Source organism: Littorina saxatilis, linkage group LG3, assembly GCF_037325665.1.
Source record: "Littorina saxatilis isolate snail1 linkage group LG3, US_GU_Lsax_2.0, whole genome shotgun sequence".
Lineage (NCBI taxonomy): Eukaryota > Metazoa > Mollusca > Gastropoda > Littorinimorpha > Littorinidae > Littorina > Littorina saxatilis.
The window spans coordinates 63,546,422-63,568,305 of NC_090247.1; the positions used below are offsets into that span (position 1 = coordinate 63,546,422).

General features: G+C 45.1%; 1 long non-coding RNA gene across 1 annotated transcript in view; it reads right to left on the minus strand.

The window, feature by feature from the left end:
* Positions 1–19,052: 19,052 nt before the first annotated feature.
* The window catches only part of LOC138962916 (uncharacterized), an 11,832-nt gene continuing 9,000 nt past the window's right edge, over positions 19,053–21,884 (minus strand). Inside the window, exon 4 of the long non-coding RNA XR_011454644.1 lies at positions 19,053–19,633. This is a non-coding gene — a long non-coding RNA (uncharacterized lncRNA). The remainder of the gene's footprint in view (positions 19,634–21,884) is intronic.

Here is a 21,884-nt window from a genome sequence, read left to right on the forward strand (position 1 = left end):
TCCCTCTCTCCCTCTCTCTGCTGCTGTATATCTACCCCATCCTGTTTCTCCTTCCCTCCCTCTCTCCCTCTCTTTGCTGCTGTATATCTAACCCACCCTGTTTCTCCTTCCCTCACTCTCTCCCCCTGTATATCTAACCCACCCTGTTTCTCATTCCCTCACTCTCTCCCTCTGTATATCTACCCCACCCTGTTTCTCCTGCCCTCCCTCTCTCCCTCTCTTTGTTGCTGTATATCTACCCCACCCTGTTTCTCGTTCACTCACTCTCTCCCTCTCTTTGTTGCTGTATATCTACCCCATCCTGTTTCTTCTTCCCTCCCTCTCTCCCTCTCTTTGTTGCTGTATATCTACCCCACCCTGTTTCTCCTTCCCTCCTTCTCTCCCTCTCTTTGTTGCTGTATATCTACCCCACCCTGTTTCTCCTTCCCTCCTTCTCTCCCTCTCTTTGTTGCTGTATATCTACCCCACCCTGTTTCTCATTCCCTCACTCTCTCCCTCTGTATATCTACCCCACCCTGTTTCTCCTTCACTCCCTCTCTCCCTCTCTTTGTTGCTGTCTATCTCCCCCACCCTGTTTCTCATTCCCTCCCTCTCTCCCTCTCTTTGTTGCTGTCTATCTCCCCCACCCTGTTTCTCATTCCCTCCTTCTCTCCCTCTCTCTGCTGCTGTATATCTACCCCACCCTGTTTCTCATTCCCTCCTTCTCTCCCTCTCTTTGTTGCTGTATATCTACCCCACCCTGTTTCTCATTCCCTCCTTCTCTCCCTATCTTTGTTGCTGTATATCTAACCCATCCTGTTTCTCATTCCCTCACTCTCTCCCTCTCTTTGTTGCTGTATATCTAACCCATCCTGTTTCTCATTCACTCACTCTCTCCCTCTCTTTGTTGCTGTATATCTACCCCACACTGTTTCTCCTTCCCTCACTCTCTCCCTCTCTTTGTTGCTGTATATCTACCCCACCCTGTTTCTCATTCCCTCACTCTCTCCCTCTGTATATCTACCCCACCCTGTTTCTCATTCCCTCCCTCTCTCCCTCTCTTTGCTGCTGTATATCTACCCCACCCTGTTTCTTCTTCCCTCCCTCTCTCCCTCTCCTTGTTGCTGTATATCTACCCCACCCTGTTTCTTCTTCCCTCACTCTCTCCCTCTCTTTGTTGCTGTATATCTACCCCACCCTGTTTCTTCTTCCCTCCCTCTCTCCCTCTCTTTGTTGCTGTATATCTACCCCACCCTGTTTCTTCTTCCCTCCCTCTCTCCCTCTCTTTGCTGCTGTATATCTACCCCACCCTGTTTCTCCTGCCCTCCCTCTCTCCCTCTCTTTGTTGCTGTATATCTACCCCACCCTGTTTCTCCTGCCCTCCCTCTCTCCCTCTCTTTGCTGCTGTATATCTACCCCACCCTGTTTCTCCTGCCCTCCCTCTCTCCCTCTCTTTGTTGCTGTATATCTACCCCACCCTGTTTCTCCTGCCCTCCCTCTCTCCCTCTCTTTGCTGCTGTATATCTACCCCACCCTGTTTCTCCTGCCCTCCCTCTCTCCCTCTCTTTGCTGCTGTATATCTACCCCACCCTGTTTCTCCTGCCCTCCCTCTCTCCCTCTCTTTGTTGCTGTATATCTACCCCACCCTGTTTCTTCTTCCCTCCCTCTCTCCCTCTCTTTGCTGCTGTATATCTACCCCACCCTGTTTCTTCTTCCCTCCCTCTCTCCCTCTCTTTGCTGCTGTATATCTACCCCACCCTGTTTCTCGTTCACTCACTCTCTCCCTCTCTTTGTTGCTGTATATCTACCCCATCCTGTTTCTCCTGCCCTCCCTCTCTCCCTCTCTTTGCTGCTGTATATCTACCCCACCCTGTTTCTCCTGCCCTCCCTCTCTCCCTCTCTTTGTTGCTGTATATCTACCCCACCCCGTTTCTCCTGCCCTCCCTCTCTCCCTCTGTATATCTACCCCACCCTGTTTCTCCTGCCCTCCCTCTCTCCCTCTCTTTGTTGCTGTATATCTACCCCACCCTGTTTCTCATTCACTCACTCTCTCCCTATCTTTGTTGCTGTATATCTACCCCACCCTGTTTCTCCTGCCCTCCCTCTCTTTGTTGCTGTATATCTACCCCATCCTGTTTCTTCTTCCCTCCCTCTCTCCCTCTCTTTGTTGCTGTATAGCTACCCCACCCTGTTTCTCCTTCCCTCCCTCTCTCCCTCTCTTTGTTGCTGTATATCTACCCCACCCTGTTTCTCCTTCCCTCCCTCTCTCCCTCTCGAACCTCCCCCCGTGTACACTACATTGGGTGTGCACGTTAAAGATCCCACGATTGACAAAAGGGTCTTTCCTGGCAAAATTGCTTAGGCACAGTTAATAATTGTCTACCTATACCCGTGTGACTTGGAATAATAGGCCGTGAAAGGTAAATATGCGCCGAAATGGCTGCAATCTACTGGCCGTATAAAATTTCATCTCACACGGCATCACTGCAGAGCGCCTAGAACTGTACCCACGGAATATGCGCGATATAAGACTCATTGATTGATTTGTTGCTGTATATCTACCCCACCCTGTTTCTCATTCCCTCCCTCTCTCCCTCTCTTTGTTGCTGTATAGCTACCCCATCCTGTTTCTCATTCCCTCCTTCTCTCCCTCTCTTTGTTGCTGTATAGCTACCCCATCCTGTTTCTCATTCCCTCCTTCTCTCCCTCTCTTTGTTGCTGTATAGCTACCCCACCCTGTTTCTCATTCCCTCCCTCCTCCACCTTTTTCTGTTCGTATGTGTCGGGAATCGTCTGTCTTTTCTTCTTGCTCATTTGTTTGGTCAATCTCTTCTTTCTCAGGCTTGTTCTTCCTCATTCATGTGTGGAGAAAAGCGACTACAGGAATAGTTTTGTCTTTTCTCCATATGTAATTTTCTTCTTAAAGTATATGGAGTGAAGAAGAAGAGAAAATGTAGAGAGCAGAATATATTATCTAGGTTAGTATTGAAACTGTGTGGAATTAAGATTCACACTCTAAAATCATATTTGTTCTTTTGTTTAGTAAATGTTTGGAAATAGGTATGATACGGTCCCGTTTTCTATTGTTCTCTTGCGGTAGAATTAATTGGTTAATTGGTTTTGACACGATGGCGCCGACAGAACTGACGGGATATGACCCCTAGGTCGTTTCTCCTGTCACGAATGTTTATGCACGTGGGCCGTTAACGACTGAGGGCATTGTTTTGCTATATTCACCTCCCTTCCCAACCCCCTTTCTTTTTTTTGACCTGATTCTTTATTTCTAATACAGGTCTATGATAATACTTGTTACACACAGACGAACACACATACATAGACACACATACACATACAGACACACTCTCTCTACTCTCTCTCTCTTTTCTTTTCTGTAGCTTTTATATCATTCTTTCTTTTACCTATGTATTCTATATAAATATGTATTCTGTATTCATTTGTTTAGTAGAATGTAGATTTTATGTTTATCATCTACATATGAGAAGCCTGTTCAATATACACTGTGTTTGATTGTGGTTAACTTGTAACTGCATACGGTTTTTGGTGTGACATGACTATTTTGCGAGATAATAGTCAGAGGTTTTGCACTTTGTTCACAGTGTTGATAACCGATGAGTGTTTGGTATCAAATGATGCGTCGAAGAATTTCCATTTTATTGATGTATTTCTTTATAGCGTTTTTGATGTAGTTTTCTTTGTACAGGAGTTTTTGTGTATTTTTGAGGGATTTTAACTGTAGCTTCTATGGAGGCTGACAGCAGTCTCGAGACTCTACCCCCCCCCCTCCCCATTTTGTTCTATGACGTTGACACGATCGCGCCGATTAAACTGGCGGGGTTGTGAACCCAAAGTCACGCTCCTGTCACTTGCCACGAATTTGTTTTAGCACGTGGACTGACGTCAGGGACAGTCGTGGAAGGTATATAAGCTGCTAGTTTTCAAGGTTCGGCGGGAGTCTGAGCAACCAACCTGACTTTGTGTCTAAACGGTATACCGGACTTCCCACCACCACTTAGGGTTACAGCATCGCTTCTTTGGGAATGGTTGTGGATGAGTTCCAACCTGAGTACTGAGAAGTATTTGTTGTCATCTCTAAACTGTCCTCCGGGGTCTGAGCAACCAACCTGGCTTAAGTGTCTAAATGGTATACCGGACTCCGCCCTGTGGACTGAACTGACAGGGTTAAAAACAAACGTTCCGCAGTCCCAGGTTACCACACGGCGAGTAAAGTGGCGTCGCTTTACTCTTTTACTTTATTTTTATCCAGGCCCTGAACCCCTGCCCAAATTTTTGGCCATTTTAGGACATAGAATATTGCTTTCAGTAGCGTATTTTGCTAAGGGTACCTACGGGTCATGCCCAAATTTTCAGCCATTTTTGGACTTAGAATATTTTTGTAAGGAATAGGAAAATTACAGGAATAGAGTGAACCAATGTACAGATATATTTTCTGAAAAGAACCAACGCCTTGTATTGAGTTGTTTTTATGATTTGTTTTGATTCAATACAATTTTGAACTTTACCTGCCTCTTCTTGAGTTTATATTCTGTGTGTCTGTTTGTCCTGTCGTGTGATTGCCATCCTGACAAATGACCTTCAAACACGTATAACATCTAAGACACAGACACAGACAGTTAGAGTTAATGTGAAGCTAAGACCGCTCGGCTTTACAAATGGTGTCAGAAGTGGGATAAAGATTGGTTCATTGTAGGTTTTGGTAGCTTTCTATTTATTTTTACTCAGAAAGAGAAGATCCCCTCCCATCCCTTTGTTTTTATTTTATTTTTCTCAGTTACTTAGCCAGTGACTGTTTATTTTTCTGGACTGCTGCGAAGCAAGATGTCAGACCTTGGTTCACAAGAAGACCTGCGGGCGTCAGGCGGTACTGACGACAAGGGTCGTCGCCTACCTCCCTTGAAACAGCATAATGCAAACACTAGCATATTTTTTGTTGCTATCAGAGTTAGGTCTTTTTCTCCGTGTACTTTAAAGAGATGGGGCTGTTAGTGTTCAAAGCTTTAAGCTGGTTTTTCCTTTTGCTGGGCAAACCTTTTTTTTTCGTCTGCTCCCTGAAAATCACCCTTCCTGCTGATGGCTGCGCAGCGAAGCTAGATAGCGGACAACGAGGCAGTGTTCCAGAGGGCATGCAGGGACAACACGGCACTTTGTCTTGGCAACGAGGAACACGGTCTACACGGCGCTTGGAGGAAAAGCAAGGGATCAGCCAGACAACACAGCAGGGGTCGTCGTCAGTCAACTACACACGGGAGCAGTACAGAGTGGCTTTCCGGTCCGTCTCTCCAACTCGAGACCTGGACTGGGAAGCCAGAGCTGCATCATGTACTGTCGGCGACACGATTCACGTGTTGCTGGCAGGAGAGCAGAGCAGCCAACGCCAGGAATGCAGCGCTCTGCGTCACGAGGCGACAACGCCGAAGGAGAATATTCGGGGACTGACAGCGGTCTTGGAGTCAGTCTCTGTCTCCCCGGATCACAGCGCGCACAGAACAACTGCAGAGGAAGAGCGACAGAGGTGACACGAAGCTTGTCACTGGGGTCCAAGGACGATCGAGCTTTTCTGACGCTGCAGCCTCTGTAGCACACGGTCATCCTAACGTGTGTAACCTGGGAAAGCAACAGATGCCGGGCGGGGAAAACCTTCCCTGCTGGCATAGATGTTGAGTTCTGGACAGACAGGGACACTGTCTGGAACTCGAGGGAAGGAACGTCGCTTCGCTGACCGGCGGAAGCGAGTTCAACAGATGTCCGCCAACATTCAACGGAAAGGCGGATTGGGTGGCGTTCCGAGTTCAGTTCGAAATGTTTGCAGAGCTGAACAGATGGACAGAGGCAGACATGGGTTTTTAACTTGCTGTTTGTCTACGAGGGTCAGCACTGACAACGCTGAAACTCGTGAGACCCGAAGACAGACGGGAATATGGCTCGCTTGTTTGGGCCCTTGAAGCGAGATTCAGCACACAGATACACGAGAAAGAACTTCCACGGACGGACCTTCAGAACAGAACGCGTCAGCAAGATGAAAGTCTGCCTGCGTTAGCGGAAGACGTCAGGCGCCTGGTACAGATAGTCTATCCGGCAGCTAGAAGAGAAGACAGTAGCTGGAGACGGGCCATCGAGGAGGGAGATGTTTTGGTCTTCTTACACCTGTGACGGCTGCACAGGTGGTTGGGGTTGTACTGACGTCAGGCGTTACGTCAGGCAACAGATTTTCCGAAGATCAGCGCATCTTTGAAGAGAAGACAGACAAGGAGGAGACAAAACCTGCTGAAGGTTGCTTCCGTGTGCAGTGTGGGACACTGCATGCAAGATACAGAGGGATTCTGTATACGTCCCAAGAACTACACCGTCGGACATCTCGGCCCACACGATTCCAGCGACGGCAGAGAAGAACTACGTCATCACGAAACGCAGCCGATACCAACAACACCGTACATCGACCTGACAAGGACAACCCAGCTGACCAGTGCGCTGCAGGGGATCCGGTCGGCGAGCGAGCTTTACGGCGCGCTGCCACGAGGCCGCGATTCCTGCCTCTGTCTGACGAGACAGGGGAACCTGTCTGACGCTGCAGCTGGTGCGTCTCGAGTCCTATCACCGCCACAGAAGTCGTCACAGAGGTCACCCGTTCCTGCGTTCCTGTTCGGCGCCGCGAGGACGCGCCTGATGTCGTCAAGGTACCACTCTCCCGGAATCCGCGGAGCGAGGCTACATCAGCGACAACTCAAGCGTCAGACGTAAGCACCAAGGAAATAGGCACCAGTGACTTCGTAATCAATAAGGGTAGGGAGCTCGATAGATGTTTTTGTTCTGATTTTTTTGTTAAAAAGCATAGATTAGCATAACCAACGACGAAAGAGATGCAGATGACAACAGGGGCGACAACGAAACTACGGCGAACCAGCAGGACTCGTCGTCCGACGGATAGACTGAGATTTGACCATTAGAGGAGGCTGAGGGGTTCACGATGGAGTAGACAGCGTCTGGCCAGAGCTGATGAAACATTTGGTTTTTTTTCTTGTTGCAACAACTTACTACAGAAGAGTCATAATACACTCTGCCATGGGTGTAGTCCAACAACCTGCGGGGGATTGGATTGGGAACCGTCTTGACCTGGTGTCACACTAGGTGGCACTGGAGGGTATGGTACAGAAGACCTACCAGAGGACAGGCAAGGCAAGCATAACCGAAAGAGCGGTTTGAGCGGCGTTTGCTGGACCTATGCGGCCACATAGGTCGGGTGGGCTGATCAACTGGAGAGCTAAGTGCATCCAGCAGCGAGGGAGCCTGAGAGATGGACTTCTCGGAAGGGGACTTAGATTACAACGAGGGGTCCCGAAGACACGCATCGGTCACCAGTCCATGAACTTATTGCAGAAACCGAGAAGGTTGTCAAAGAGAAGAACACAGAACCTCAAATCTCTTCGAAAATCATTATCAGAATCTACGGTGGCAGTCAACGACACCACTACCTCTGTCCCGGTGAAGACACGGCGGTCGACCTGGGATGCCAGCTGCGTCTCAGCGTTAAACGATGCTCCAGCTGGGGGTCGTCCGGGGGCGGATGTTTCACCGAGGTCGACGCTTTTGCAGTGACAGAGACGACAGAGGAAGCTGTCTGGCGCCGCGAGGACGCGCCAGCCGATGTTGATGTCGTTTCTGTGACGGAGGAAGCTGTCTGGCGCCGCGAGGACGCGCCAGCCAATGTTGATGTCGTTGCTGTGACGGAGGTAGCTGTCTGGCGCCGCGAGGACGCGCCAGCCGATGTTGATGTCGTTGCTGTGACGGAGGTAGCTGTCTGGCGCCGCGAGGACGCGCCAGCCGATGTTGACGTCGTTGCTGTGGCGGAGGGAGCTGTCTGGCGCCGCGAGGACGCGCCAGCCGATGTCGACGCCGATGCTGTGACGAGATGACGTCAGAGTGACGTAACATCCTCGTCGTCAACGCCGCATCCGTGATGTCGCCGCAACTCCAACAACGATGACGTCAACGATCGAAGGTTTTATTATTTTGAGCGCCAAAGACATTGCTTTAATCGATTTCAAGAGTCAATTAGGATTGTTTTCAAAAGAAGGAGAAAGACAGGCTTTAGAGGAGTTACCGCGTGGTGTGTGAGCGATTCAAAGACTGCTACGATAGGGACGGACAACAGATGCGGGGTTCATGTATACTTACGACCGGTAAGAGTACACATTTTGTTTTTTTTATTCTGTAAATTTTCTTTTATTTGTTGAAATGTTGAACAGAAATAGGTTTGACCGGTTGTTATTTTTTTTGAATGCTGCTGGGAATTTCGTTTACCCATGTTTTTGATTTCAATGCTGAGTAACCATGGCGAAGTAAATCGGTGTGTGGTTGTTTTTTTTAAATGGAACAGAAGACTAGAGTGGAAAGTCTAACGTTCTTTTATAACAATTTTGTGTCACTATAACAGTATTTTTGTTCTCGATGTTTTTACTGTAACCTGTAAAATACATCACTTATTTCATTGGGAAGGTCGCGAAGAATCCAAATTATTTCGACGGTTTTTTTTAACTTCCTTTCTTTTGTTGTCGGCGTAAGAAGCAATAATTGCATGATTTTAATATTTTTGTGTAACAATATATTTTTTTTTCTTTTTCTGCTTGCAATTTATAATGATAATAGAACTGAGAAGCTAAGAGAGGTGCTTTTATTTGGTTTGGGCCAAATTCATCTTATTTTGAGTTGGAATCCAATAAGAACGAACAGAGGTTGTTGGTTCGGCGTTACTAATGGTGTTTCTAACGCATATCTTATTCTTCCGCTCGGGTTTTTTATTTGGTGTCAGAAGCAAAAGAGAGAGGCATTGGTGTTTTACTGGTTTTCTGTAAATTATATGATTTTTTGCTTTTTGTAAAAGGATGAGTACTTTTCTGCTTTGAGAAGTTTCAATACCCTCGGTCATTTTCAGTTTGAGGGCAAACTGTTTTTTGTGGAGGGGGGCATTGTGGAGAAAAGCGACTACAGGAATATTTTTGTCTTTTCTCCATATGTAATTTTCTTCTTAAAGTATATGGAGTGAAGAAGAAGAGAAAATGTAGAGAGCAGAATATATTATCTAGGTTAGTATTGAAACTGTGTGGAATTAAGATTCACACTCTAAAATCATATTTGTTCTTTTGTTTAGTAAATGTTTGGAAATAGGTATGATACGGTCCCGTTTTCTATTGTTCTCTTGCGGTAGAATTAATTGGTTAATTGGTTTTGACACGATGGCGCCGACAGAACTGACGGGATATGACCCCTAGGTCGTTTCTCCTGTCACGAATGTTTATGCACGTGGGCCGTTAACGACTGAGGGCATTGTTTTGCTATATTCACCTCCCTTCCCAACCCCCTTTCTTTTTTTTGACCTGATTCTTTATTTCTAATACAGGTCTATGATAATACTTGTTACACACAGACGAACACACATACATAGACACACATACACATACAGACACACTCTCTCTACTCTCTCTCTCTTTTCTTTTCTGTAGCTTTTATATCATTCTTTCTTTTACCTATGTATTCTATATAAATATGTATTCTGTATTCATTTGTTTAGTAGAATGTAGATTTTATGTTTATCATCTACATATGAGAAGCCTGTTCAATATACACTGTGTTTGATTGTGGTTAACTTGTAACTGCATACGGTTTTTGGTGTGACATGACTATTTTGCGAGATAATAGTCAGAGGTTTTGCACTTTGTTCACAGTGTTGATAACCGATGAGTGTTTGGTATCAAATGATGCGTCGAAGAATTTCCATTTTATTGATGTATTTCTTTATAGCGTTTTTGATGTAGTTTTCTTTGTACAGGAGTTTTTGTGTATTTTTGAGGGATTTTAACTGTAGCTTCTATGGAGGCTGACAGCAGTCTCGAGACTCTACCCCCCCCCCTCCCCATTTTGTTCTATGACGTTGACACGATCGCGCCGATTAAACTGGCGGGGTTGTGAACCCAAAGTCACGCTCCTGTCACTTGCCACGAATTTGTTTTAGCACGTGGACTGACGTCAGGGACAGTCGTGGAAGGTATATAAGCTGCTAGTTTTCAAGGTTCGGCGGGAGTCTGAGCAACCAACCTGACTTTGTGTCTAAACGGTATACCGGACTTCCCACCACCACTTAGGGTTACAGCATCGCTTCTTTGGGAATGGTTGTGGATGAGTTCCAACCTGAGTACTGAGAAGTATTTGTTGTCATCTCTAAACTGTCCTCCGGGGTCTGAGCAACCAACCTGGCTTAAGTGTCTAAATGGTATACCGGACTCCGCCCTGTGGACTGAACTGACAGGGTTAAAAACAAACGTTCCGCAGTCCCAGGTTACCACACGGCGAGTAAAGTGGCGTCGCTTTACTCTTTTACTTTATTTTTATCCAGGCCCTGAACCCCTGCCCAAATTTTTGGCCATTTTAGGACATAGAATATTGCTTTCAGTAGCGTATTTTGCTAAGGGTACCTACGGGTCATGCCCAAATTTTCAGCCATTTTTGGACTTAGAATATTTTTGTAAGGAATAGGAAAATTACAGGAATAGAGTGAACCAATGTACAGATATATTTTCTGAAAAGAACCAACGCCTTGTATTGAGTTGTTTTTATGATTTGTTTTGATTCAATACAATTTTGAACTTTACCTGCCTCTTCTTGAGTTTATATTCTGTGTGTCTGTTTGTCCTGTCGTGTGATTGCCATCCTGACAAATGACCTTCAAACACGTATAACATCTAAGACACAGACACAGACAGTTAGAGTTAATGTGAAGCTAAGACCGCTCGGCTTTACACATGTACTATACTGTGTTCACTCCCTCCTGCCAACTACCCTCACATTCCCCCTTGACCCCCCCCCCACCCCTCACATTTTCCTCCCCACTCCCTTACTCTCTCTCCCACCCCCCTTCCTCCTCCCCCACCTTCCGACTTGTGACATTCCGTTTTGACTTACTCTCTCTTGCGGCTGTTACCTTGGTTACCAGCAACGCGTTATGGCAGTCAGCTAGGCTATACGTGTTATTAATTCATTCCATTGCTAAGACCGGGGCAGCCATTTGTGTCAAGCACAAGTCTCCTCCAGGGATTGTTTCTCTTTCCGCTCTCTTAAGGCTACATAGTAAATGTAGAACTTTCTTCTTCTTCCCACGTTTCTCTCTCCTGCCCCCCCCCCCCCCCACCCCCCCTCTCTTCTGTTCCTTTTTTTCTTTTTTCTTTTTTTTTTTCTTTACTTCGTGGCTTCGTGTCGGGACTGCGAATCGTTATAGCTCTTCTCTGCATGACCTCAATGAGGATTTATTTTGATTTTACGGCAAATTCAGTTTGTGTGAATTTATCGAGGAGGCGGCTGTTTGCTCCTTCAGTGTAGTTTGAAGGATAGTGATGGCCAGGGAAGGCTGCGTGAAGGGGCTGGGGTGGGGGCGGAGGTTGGGGGGACGGGGGCATACACATTCACACGCTCACACATACGCACGCACGCACGCACGCACACACGCCGTTGGTTTAAACAATGTTTTATCCCCGAGTACGCTAGTACTTGGGTCCAGCAGACTTTACTTGTGTGTGTGTGTGTGTCTGTCTGTCTGTCTGTCTGTCTGTCTGTCTGTCTCGACTTAACAGCTTATTGCTGGGAAACTACTGGGCGCAGTTCGTTCAAAAGTTGATACACTAACTTGATAATAGGTCCGATTGATCGTATTAAAACTTCATAATGTTACCTGGGACCTAAATGCGAAATAATCCACAAAAACGACTCTTGGCGGTGGGCGCAATTCGCGGTGGGATAGAACTGCTGTGCGGCTAATAGAAGAGCCAGCCAGCCAGCGACACCGGGTTCGATTCCCGGCATGGGCGGTCTATTTTTTTTAAAAATTCTTGTTTACTATTGTTTATTATGAACGTTTTAATGTTTTATTTTACTCTAATAATTTGTTTAATTGTGTAAAATAAATAAATATATATTTTTTTAAATCCACGTGCACAAGACAAAAACTTTCATACTGGGGGAGCGAGCCAGTCTGAAGAGTACTCGGGTCCAGCGCAAGCGTTTTTTTTATTAAATCAAACATGGTACAACAATACAACGATAAACAATAGGGACACGAACTCAAGCGAACGCTTATATTACGCGCCCTCCGTAGTTACAAATTAACAAAAATATGATGTCGGACAAACATTACTTATAAAATATGGAACTATCTAGGTCAACAGCATAGTTGAAGCAAACCAAAAAGAACAGGAAAAAGCTAGCAGGAGGAAGAGGGGGAGGGTGGAGGTGGGACGAAAGAATGGTAGGTACATATGAAAGACTAGAATGAATACCCGGGTAGCCGGCTTCGCCGGGAAGAAGTACTTAGAGCCGCCAAGCTTAGGTCCCTCCCAGATTCGTGGAATGGAAACAGCACGAAAATGATTCAGTGGCCATAATGCCATTCCTGACCATATCGAGTCCCATCCTTGTCGACGAATGCAACCGTGTTAATCACCTTTGGAGGCGAACTCCACTCAAACAGGATTGAGCAATTTAGAGCTTATCTCTAACCCCTTTTGATCTGTTATGGCTTCTCAAAGGAAGGCCAGTACATACAAATACACAAAAGCCGCCAGACCACATCACAAACAGAACTGAACAATCCCCAGGTGTTGCCCACATAGAGAGAGAGACACACACACACACACACACACACAAACACAGAGAAGCCGTATATATAGAGAGATAGATGACAGTGTATTTTTCGCGTGGCTATACATTGATTCGACCTTTGCACTTTTACAGTGAGGATAATTTACGGGTCCAATTTACGTTCTGGACACTGCGGTGACCTTCTAAAAATAGTAACAGAACGCCGGGAATATCCGAAGATGCCCCACTCATACTATAGTGCACCATACGAAGGAAGGGAGGTAAACGCTGAAAACCTGGAGAAGATGAGGAAGAGTTACTTATAATGGTGAAATGAACACAAAAACCAAAATCGGTTCAGCGCTGCGCGCTGAGAGCACTTGTTGAAATATCTCATCGATGATATTGTGTCCGGGGTGTAGCTGAATACGGTGTCCAAATTTGAAAAAGATCCACCGAGAACTTTGGCGTTGTGATGTGGTGTAGCGGCTTTGGTGTGTCAGTATGGGGGCCCGGGTAACTGAGGTGGAACCAAAATCGGTTCAGCGCTGCGCGCTGAGAGCACGTGTTGAAATATCTCATCGATCAGGTTGTGTCCGGGGTCTCTGTGAATAAGCCCACCAAATTTGAAGCAGATCCATCGAGAACTTTGGCCGTGCATCGCGAAGACACAGATAGACACACAGACACACAGACACACAGACACAAGTCGTATATATATATAGATGAAGGTGGTTAGCGCATACAAAAAGAATATACATGCACAGTACATTGTAAACTGTAATCCAGTGGCAAATAAGCAGTAGTTCGCTGAATATATAATTGAAACATGTACCTCCTCCTCCATCATGTCCCAGTTCTACAGGGCTGCTGTAGAGAGTCTCCTTACCTTTTCTATCACGGTTTGGTACAGCAGCTCCTGCCAGTTTGAGAAAGAAAAACTGGAGAAGGTCGTTAGGGCTGCCAGCAGGATCATTGGCAGAGATCTCCCCTCTATAGACTCCCTTCACATCCTGCGCATGATGAGGAAATGTAGGTCCATCATGCAGGATCCCACACACCCGGCTGGTCATCTCTTCCAGCCTCTGCTCTCGGGGCGCAGGCTCAGAACCCTCAGATGCCGTACGGCAAGACTCAGAAACAGTTTCTACCCCCAGGCTGTCCTGGCTTTTAATAACCGGTAAATGAACTCTACAGATTGTGACACGTTTTAGGATGCTCTAGGAGTATGGTTTTAGTAGCTGACATTACATACTGTGATATATAGAGTGGGTTTTAGTATGGTGACACCACTGTGACGCGATGAAGCCAGACTATGTTTTAGCAGCTGGTTATATTACCGGAATACACATCTAGTATGTTTTAGTAGTTTTAGTCGTTCTTTTACCACTGTGATGTGTTGGAAGAGTTTATTTTTATGTGCTGTTTTAGAGGTACATTTTATCAGTATGGAACATGTTCAGTTCTTACAGTAGTTGATAGTGGGGGGGGGGGGGGGGGATCCTATCTTATTCTGCGTACTTTTATTGTGGTTCCGATAGCTCTTAGAGTTTCATAGTTCTCACCATGTCTGTATAGTGTATGTATTAGTTACTGTGATACCAAATTGTCTTACCCATGTATGTATGATGCTATGCGCCAGTGATGTATGAATGCTATTTATTTTTGTTTTTACCACACAGCAAGCTGCTTTCCTCGTGTATTTTTTATGTTCATTCATGTATTGTACACTTGGCAATAAATTATCTATCTATCTATATAAAATAAGGGTTGTTGGCATGGATATGCGTACACACACGCCGTTGTTGTCGTCATCGTCGTTGACGTTAATGGTTTTGCTAGATTTGTCATAACTTTTACTGATGTCGTTGTTGGTTTACGTTCAAACGCTGGAGCATTCAAAGCGAGCAAAGTCGCAGAACAAGTATAAAAAACAAACTGTAAGTCTATCGTGGTTACTCTGTTCCTAATCGAAGCGTCAGAGCGAGAACGAAAAGTGCGAAACATCCACATCGAAGTCATTTTACAACTACACATGCCTTCACTGACACAGCCGGCGTTTTTCTTTTCTTTCTTTCTTTCTTAAACATAAGAATAAAAGGGAGCGCGCCAAAGCGCACTTGGTCCCTCAGGGCCTTGATAAAAATGGACGAGTGTTGCAACTAATCAAATTATTCTCTTTCTCAGCCATACACCCATCATACCTCAGGCTCCCCGGGGGATCTTTGCATGACAAACTTGTTTGGTCTCGTATCGATTTCCTGAAGCTAATCTCGTGAATTTAGACAGGGGAATGGTGCCCTAAAAGTCAAATGCTAAATCGAAAAGGTCAAAAATGCTGACAAAAGTTTAGTTTTGTCAATTTTTCACAGTGGCAGTGTTATCTTTTCTTTTCTTTTGTTTGGTACTGTTTGAAGATGGGGCGTCTATTTGTGTCTATTCTGTTTATTTCTTTCATTTTTCTTTCTTTCTCTGTTTCTTTCTTTCTTTCGTTCAATGACTGCTTTGTATTGATTGACTGGTTGAATAGTTCGTTGATTGATTGATTGGTTGATTGGTTGATTGATTGATTGATTGATAGATTAATTGATTAATTGATAAACTGAATTTTACAATCTAACTGTTTCTTCTGGCTGTTGCAATCGAGGCGATAACATGTTCGCCCAATAACTATCAAAAACTCGTAAAGACAAATGATAGATTAACACAAGGCTGAGGCAGACGGGAAGGTTGGTTTGGTCGGTTGGGTGAATAGTCAGTGTGCATGTGCGTGTGTGTGTGTGTGTGTGTGTGTGTGTGTGTGTGTGTGTGTGTGTGGATGTGTGTGTGTGTGTGTGTGTGGATGTGTGGGTGTGCGTGCGTGCGTGTGTATGTGTGTGTGTGCGTGTGTGTGTGTGTGCGTGGGTGTGTACGTGTGTGTGCGTGTGTGGATGTGTGTGTGTGGATGTGTGTGTGTGTGTGTGTGGGTGTGTATGTGTGTGTGCGTGTGTGGATGTGTGTGTGTGTGTGTGCGTGTGTGGATGTGTGTGTGTGTGTGTGTGTGTGTGTGTGTGTGTGTGTGTGCGAATGTACTTGCATGCATGTGGGTGTGCGAACGTACTTGCGTGCATGCGTGTGTGCATCTGCGCGCGCGGGCGTGTGTGTGTGTGTGTGTGCGTGCGTGTGCGTGCGTGCGTGCGCGCGCGCGTGTGTGTGCACGTGTGTGTGTGTGTGTGTGTGTGTGAGTGCGTTCGCGTGCGCGTGCGCGCGCGTGTGCTTGCATGCATGATGGTTGGGGGGGGGGGGGAGGGGGGCAGTGGGTGAGGAGGACGCAGACTCGCTGTGACAAAGTGCAACGTCGTTAAATCTCTCTGATCCCTCTTCTGCGAACCAAATGTGCGAAACGGAAGGAACAATCCTCTAAACTTCCGCCTGTCCCGAGGCATTCTGGGATAGCGTCATGAATAATTTACACTTCATCTGAGTTCTTAGCCTGCAGGCGACAGAAGAATATGATGGAGAGACGAGATTACTGGCCTGTCTTCGATCGTACGACCAACAGTCGTTTTTTTGCTGACATAGAACAAGTGGCAAGTTTGCTGTGCATGTTAAGTGTGGACACAGAGGGAAGTGGGGTGTGTACGAGGCATGACAAATGATCAGAAGTGAAAATCGGGATAACTGTATGTGGGGAGCTTCAAAACCAGTGTGTCGCTATTGGCGCGGGTTCGAATCCCGGGTTCGGCGAGGAATTTATTTTTCAGAGGGCTTTGTCCGAACACCCCCGTGTGCTCGCATGCACACGATACAGATCCCAAGTTCACAGGAAAGTCTCATTGCTTGCGAACAAGAACATACGCATGCAGAAAAAAGAAGAAAAATAAAAAGAAAAGGATAGCGTCGTACTGTATCAGTATGGCAGCTCGTTTTCACGAAGTTCATCCCTATTACAGAGCCATCATGCCATTCACAACCGATCTGCCCAGGCTTTGACATGGAATAAAAGATTCCTCCGACCTGAACGCATGCCACAAATCATCTGCCAAGATTTTTTTCTGGGCACAGCCGGGTTCCATTTTCCATTTTTATTGTTGAATATTTATTCGTAAGTGTCACCAACTGGTCCTAACATATGCTAAATGAATTCAGCAAAGAAACGATGATGATGGTGCTTCATTTCCTACAGGCCATAGTTTGTGTGCCTATAAAGGACTAGATTTTATTGGATTCGTTAGCATTCACACACACACACACACTGATTCACACACACGCACACGCACACACACACATGGGACACACACACACACACACACACACATGGGACACACACACACACACACACACACACACACACACACACACACACATGGGACACACACACACACACACACAAGCAAAGAAACACCACGCATCGCCTGTCTAGCTATTTTGAGGGCAGAGCGGAGATTTTTGTTGATGAATTTATTTCTTAAAGTGCCACCAGTGCCAACATGCACAATGGATTCAACAAAGAAACACCACTCCGCACAGAACAAACCCAGCCTGTTAATTGTTGGTGTGTGTTCAAGTGGACGATAGCTCCCATCCAACGTAACATCCTGGAACTGAACATTCACGGTGTTAAAAGCCGCAATCGTTTAGACGAGAAGGAAGACATCTTTGAGCTGGACGAAAGTTCGATATGCCCTCAGGGAGAAGTCCACTGATTGGAGTCTGCAAGGAGTACCAAGTGTCGCTTTAAGAGTCGCGTGAAACGGAAAGACGAGATGGTTGTGATGCCTGTGGCTCCATGCCAAAATGTCGGCGACAACTTTCAGTGGAATGAACACACTTTTTTTTACCTTGTGTTTTGAGGGTAAAATGGTTATTTAGGTTAGTTCTGGTTCAGTGGTGCTTGTTGTAAGTAGTTTTCTGGGTTTTAAGCGGCATTATGTCACGAGTTTTCAAACAGTTCTTTTTGTGTGTGATGTGTTTTGTTGTTTGTGGGAGTCTTTTTATTTTTTTATTTATTTTTTATTTCGGCCTTTTGATTTGTCAGATCAGCTGGTGTTTTTGAAGACTAAATGGCATGGGATTTGCTTGTCTCAGTGTCGGTTTGTTTGCTTGTTTTTTGCCCGTTTGTGCTCGTTCTCAGTCTTGATTCATTCAGCACTTAATTCAAAACAACTCAGTTCCGCAGCCCTTGAAACAAGATTGATATTCAGGGCCGGACCCAGGGGGGGGGGGGGGGGGTTCCAGGGGTTCCGGACCCCCCCCCCCCACCCCTGGAAAAAGCATGTACCTTGCTTTGAGTGTTGTTTTTTGTTGTTGTTTTTTAAATAAATTTTGTGTGTGTCTCTAACAAATTTTATTCAATGTGAAATCCGATGAGAAAAAGGTACCCCCCTCCCCCCACAATGCTGCTCTTAACCCTCAAAACGAGGCCCAGAATGCACCAGATTGCACAGATTTTAACCGTTTTTCAAAATATTTTCCGGGGGAGCATGCCCCCGGACCCCCCCTAGTTCGCGCGCCTGCTTAGCAGGCGCGCGCTTGTGGCTTCGCCACTTCGCTGATTTGCCCACCCAAAAAAGGAGGAACCCCCCCCCCTTACAACTCATTTGGTCCGGCCCTGATATTGTAGTCACCTAGTTGTGCCATTCAGTGAAAAGCAACACAACAACTGAAGATGAGCAAACTTGAAAAAAATGTTGATGTCTGTAAATCCGATTAACATTTATTAATGTTTTTTTGACTTCGTGCAAGAACACAGACAGACAGACACAGAGAGAAAAACACACACACACTGACTCACTGACACACACTCACTGACACACACATACACACACACCCACACACATGACACACACATACACACACGCACACACACGCACGCACGCACAAACACGCACGTACGCACACACACACACACACATACACACAGACACACAGACACACACACACACACCGTGCACACACACACACACACACACACAAATTGCATGGTCTAAACGAAAGCTGTAATAAGGTGTTTACGGATCAGAATTGAGTCCACTCGGCACCAACGTTTTTTTATTTTTTATATTATGGTCGGGATGGTTGAAGTGCACTGTGAAAAGAGTACCACACACACACACACGCACACCATATGGAAGAATGGGTATGTACAGTTTCATCACGATTTGTTCAGTAGTTTTTTTGGAATCGCAGCAAACACACACACACACACACACACACACACACACACACACACACACACTCACATACACACACACACTCGCACACACACACACACGCGCACACACACACACACACACACACACACACACACACACACACTCACACCCACGAGCGCGAGTACGCGTGCACGCACTTATTCACGCAAGTTCGCACACGCGCACGAACACATTAAATGTTACAATCAAACGAACAAAGGAACGAAGAAACAGAAAACACTCTTATGTTTGTTTATTAAATCCAAACATAATCAGCGAAGAATCTTGTTTGAAAGCAAAAATAATCCGGACCCAGACATCAAGAAATAGTGTTAAAACAAGTTTTTAATACAAGAAATAGCGATATAAACATTCTTAAGATGCTTTATGTTCGATGCACACACCATTTTGAGTTCGTGGGCTCTATTTCAAAGTTGACACGTTTTCACAAGTTTAACAATTTTTGAAAATATTTTAATCAAGGTTCAAAGGCACAGCTTGTAAATGATCGTAGAACTGTTGAGGCATTTGCATGGGATGAAACAGAAACGCATGGGTCCTTCTTATCAATGATAACTTGCACAGATTGCATGCACAGAAAGAATGACATTCTCCTAGACATAGACAAAGAGCTGAACAGCTTTATCATTAGGAATGTGAACGTCATGGTCTTTCTTCTCAGTGTTTACCATTTGCACTGTAGGTATCCAGAGTTCCAATGAAGAGTACAGGATTGTCCTTTGCAGCAGCGCAAGCTACCACAAACAAACGTTGGAGAACACGTCGCTCGCTCGCCCAGCCTCACCTCGTTGTCGTCCGATCTAGAAGAGAAGGAACAGACGATGTTCGGACATAACTCTGTCGGGTTTGTAAGGGTTGTGAAAGAGTGAATACTCTTGCTTTTATTGAGGCAAACTTTCTCACGTGACATTATAGGCCAGTCACTAGCGAGGGATGTGTCAGAAACACGTGAACAAGGAGCACGTGTGGAAAGTTTGCCTCAATGAAAGCAAGAGTATTCACTCGTTCACAAACCATACAAACCCGACAGAAATATTTCCCGAGTTTGTCTTTTGGCAGATGTCAACACAAAGAAAACATTGCTTGGGTGCACTTTGTGTGTGTGTGTGTGTGTGTGTGTGTGTGTGTGTGTGTGTGTGTGTGTGTGTGTGTGTGTGTTAGTGTTAGTGTTAGTGTTAGTGTGTGTGTGTGTGTTAGTGTGTGTTAGTGTGTGTTAGTGTGTGTGTGTGTGTGTGTGTGTGTGTGTGTGTGAAAGTTCGTTTATACATGGGTCGTTTTCAAAAAGGTACCCAAAGAGGGTCCCCTATTTTGATAGAATAAATACAATGGTCTAAACATGTGTATATTGCCAATGTTCGTGTTTCCATGTGTTGAAGATAATAAATGAATACATTCCACAAGATTGTTGCCTTCCTTTTTCTATTGAGTTGTACTGTTACTTATTTAGTACAAATTATGTCGATTTCAAAATGGCCGATTTGTGACATGACGATCGGCCATGCAAACAAACTGTTGTTGTCCCAAATGGAATACGTTTTGCAGCAACAAATATACAAAGATTAGTTTAGCAAAACTCATATTTAATATATGCAAATTAATACAAGTTCAATTTCTGCCCTAAGTAGTTCAAAATTGCATCACAAAAAAACAACCACTGTAACAGTCGTTACACTTCGTTACTACAACCATCCACCAACTTCGCATCCCCTGCCTGTAAAATTAGACTGTTCCAGGCACTACTTTTGGTATCTATTTTGATATGTGAAGAAGTCAGATTGTGTGGACGGAATGTAAATTGTATGGAGTTTTATTTACACACTTTTTATAGCCTGAAATAAAAGCAGGACAGTTTCGTTACCACTCTTTGATGTAACGACTGAACATACATACTGTATGATAATTGTTTTACGAAAAGCAATTTCGATCTATATTTCCTGTGTATTTATACGCACTACCGGCGGAACTTCAAAAGTGTGATTCATGAAATGGTGCGCGTTGTTCCAACAGTTTTATCAACGGTCACGTTTTCGTTACTGTTGCGCTTGTGAATGTAACGACTGTTCTCTCTTTCGAGCACTTGTGTGTACAAGATAAAATGTTGCACCTATTTCGATTGGCATGTACATTTCTATTTTATTGTGTTTGCAGAATGAATGAAAAAGGACCTCAGATAAAAATAATAGCTTGAGTACTGTTTTTGATGTTGTTTAGATCTAACTTTGTGCAAAATCTGCCGTGAAGGAATTTCTCTCTCCTCGGCACGTTACCCGCGTCAGTCATCTTTTAGAAACAAGATCATGCTTAATTTTATAATTTCAAGCAATAATGACAAAATCAGTTGAAGAATACGTAGTAAAACTTGGATATATGAAAATGTAGCGCTACCAACCACCCCCCGCGGGTTTGGGGGAGTCCCATATTGGTTGGGACGAGAAAGAATTTACCCGATGCTCCCCAGCATGTCGTAAGAGGCGACTAACGGATTCTGTTTCTCCTTTTACCCTTGTTAAGTGTTTCTTGTATAGAATATAGTCAATTTTTGTAAAGATTTTAGTCAAGCAGTATGTAAGAAATGTTAAGTCCTGGAAACTTGCATTCTCCCAGTAAGGTAATATATTGTACTACGTTGCATGCCCCTGGAGCAAATTTTTGATGAGTGCTTTTGTGAACAAGAAACAATTGACAAGTGGCTCTATCCCATCTTCCCCCTTCCCCCGTCGCGATATAACCTTCGTGGTTGAAAACGACGTTAAACACCAAATACCAACCTCATGTAACAATGCACGGCGAATGTGTAACAGTTGTGTCAAAGTGACCGCGTCGCTCGGTTTCTTTTCACGATTGTGCTGTATTTTCCCGTGATTTTTTATTTTTATTTTGCTGCATTGTACGCTTGCACATGCACCTTTTCTCGTTTGTAAGGAAACGGACTTACATATCAGTGAAGCATTGGGTCGAAACAATTTCTTGGGGGCAATTTGAAACGTGCAGACGGCCAGAGCACAGTTGTTACAGAGAGACAATGATGTTAGTTACTTGGTTACAACTGAG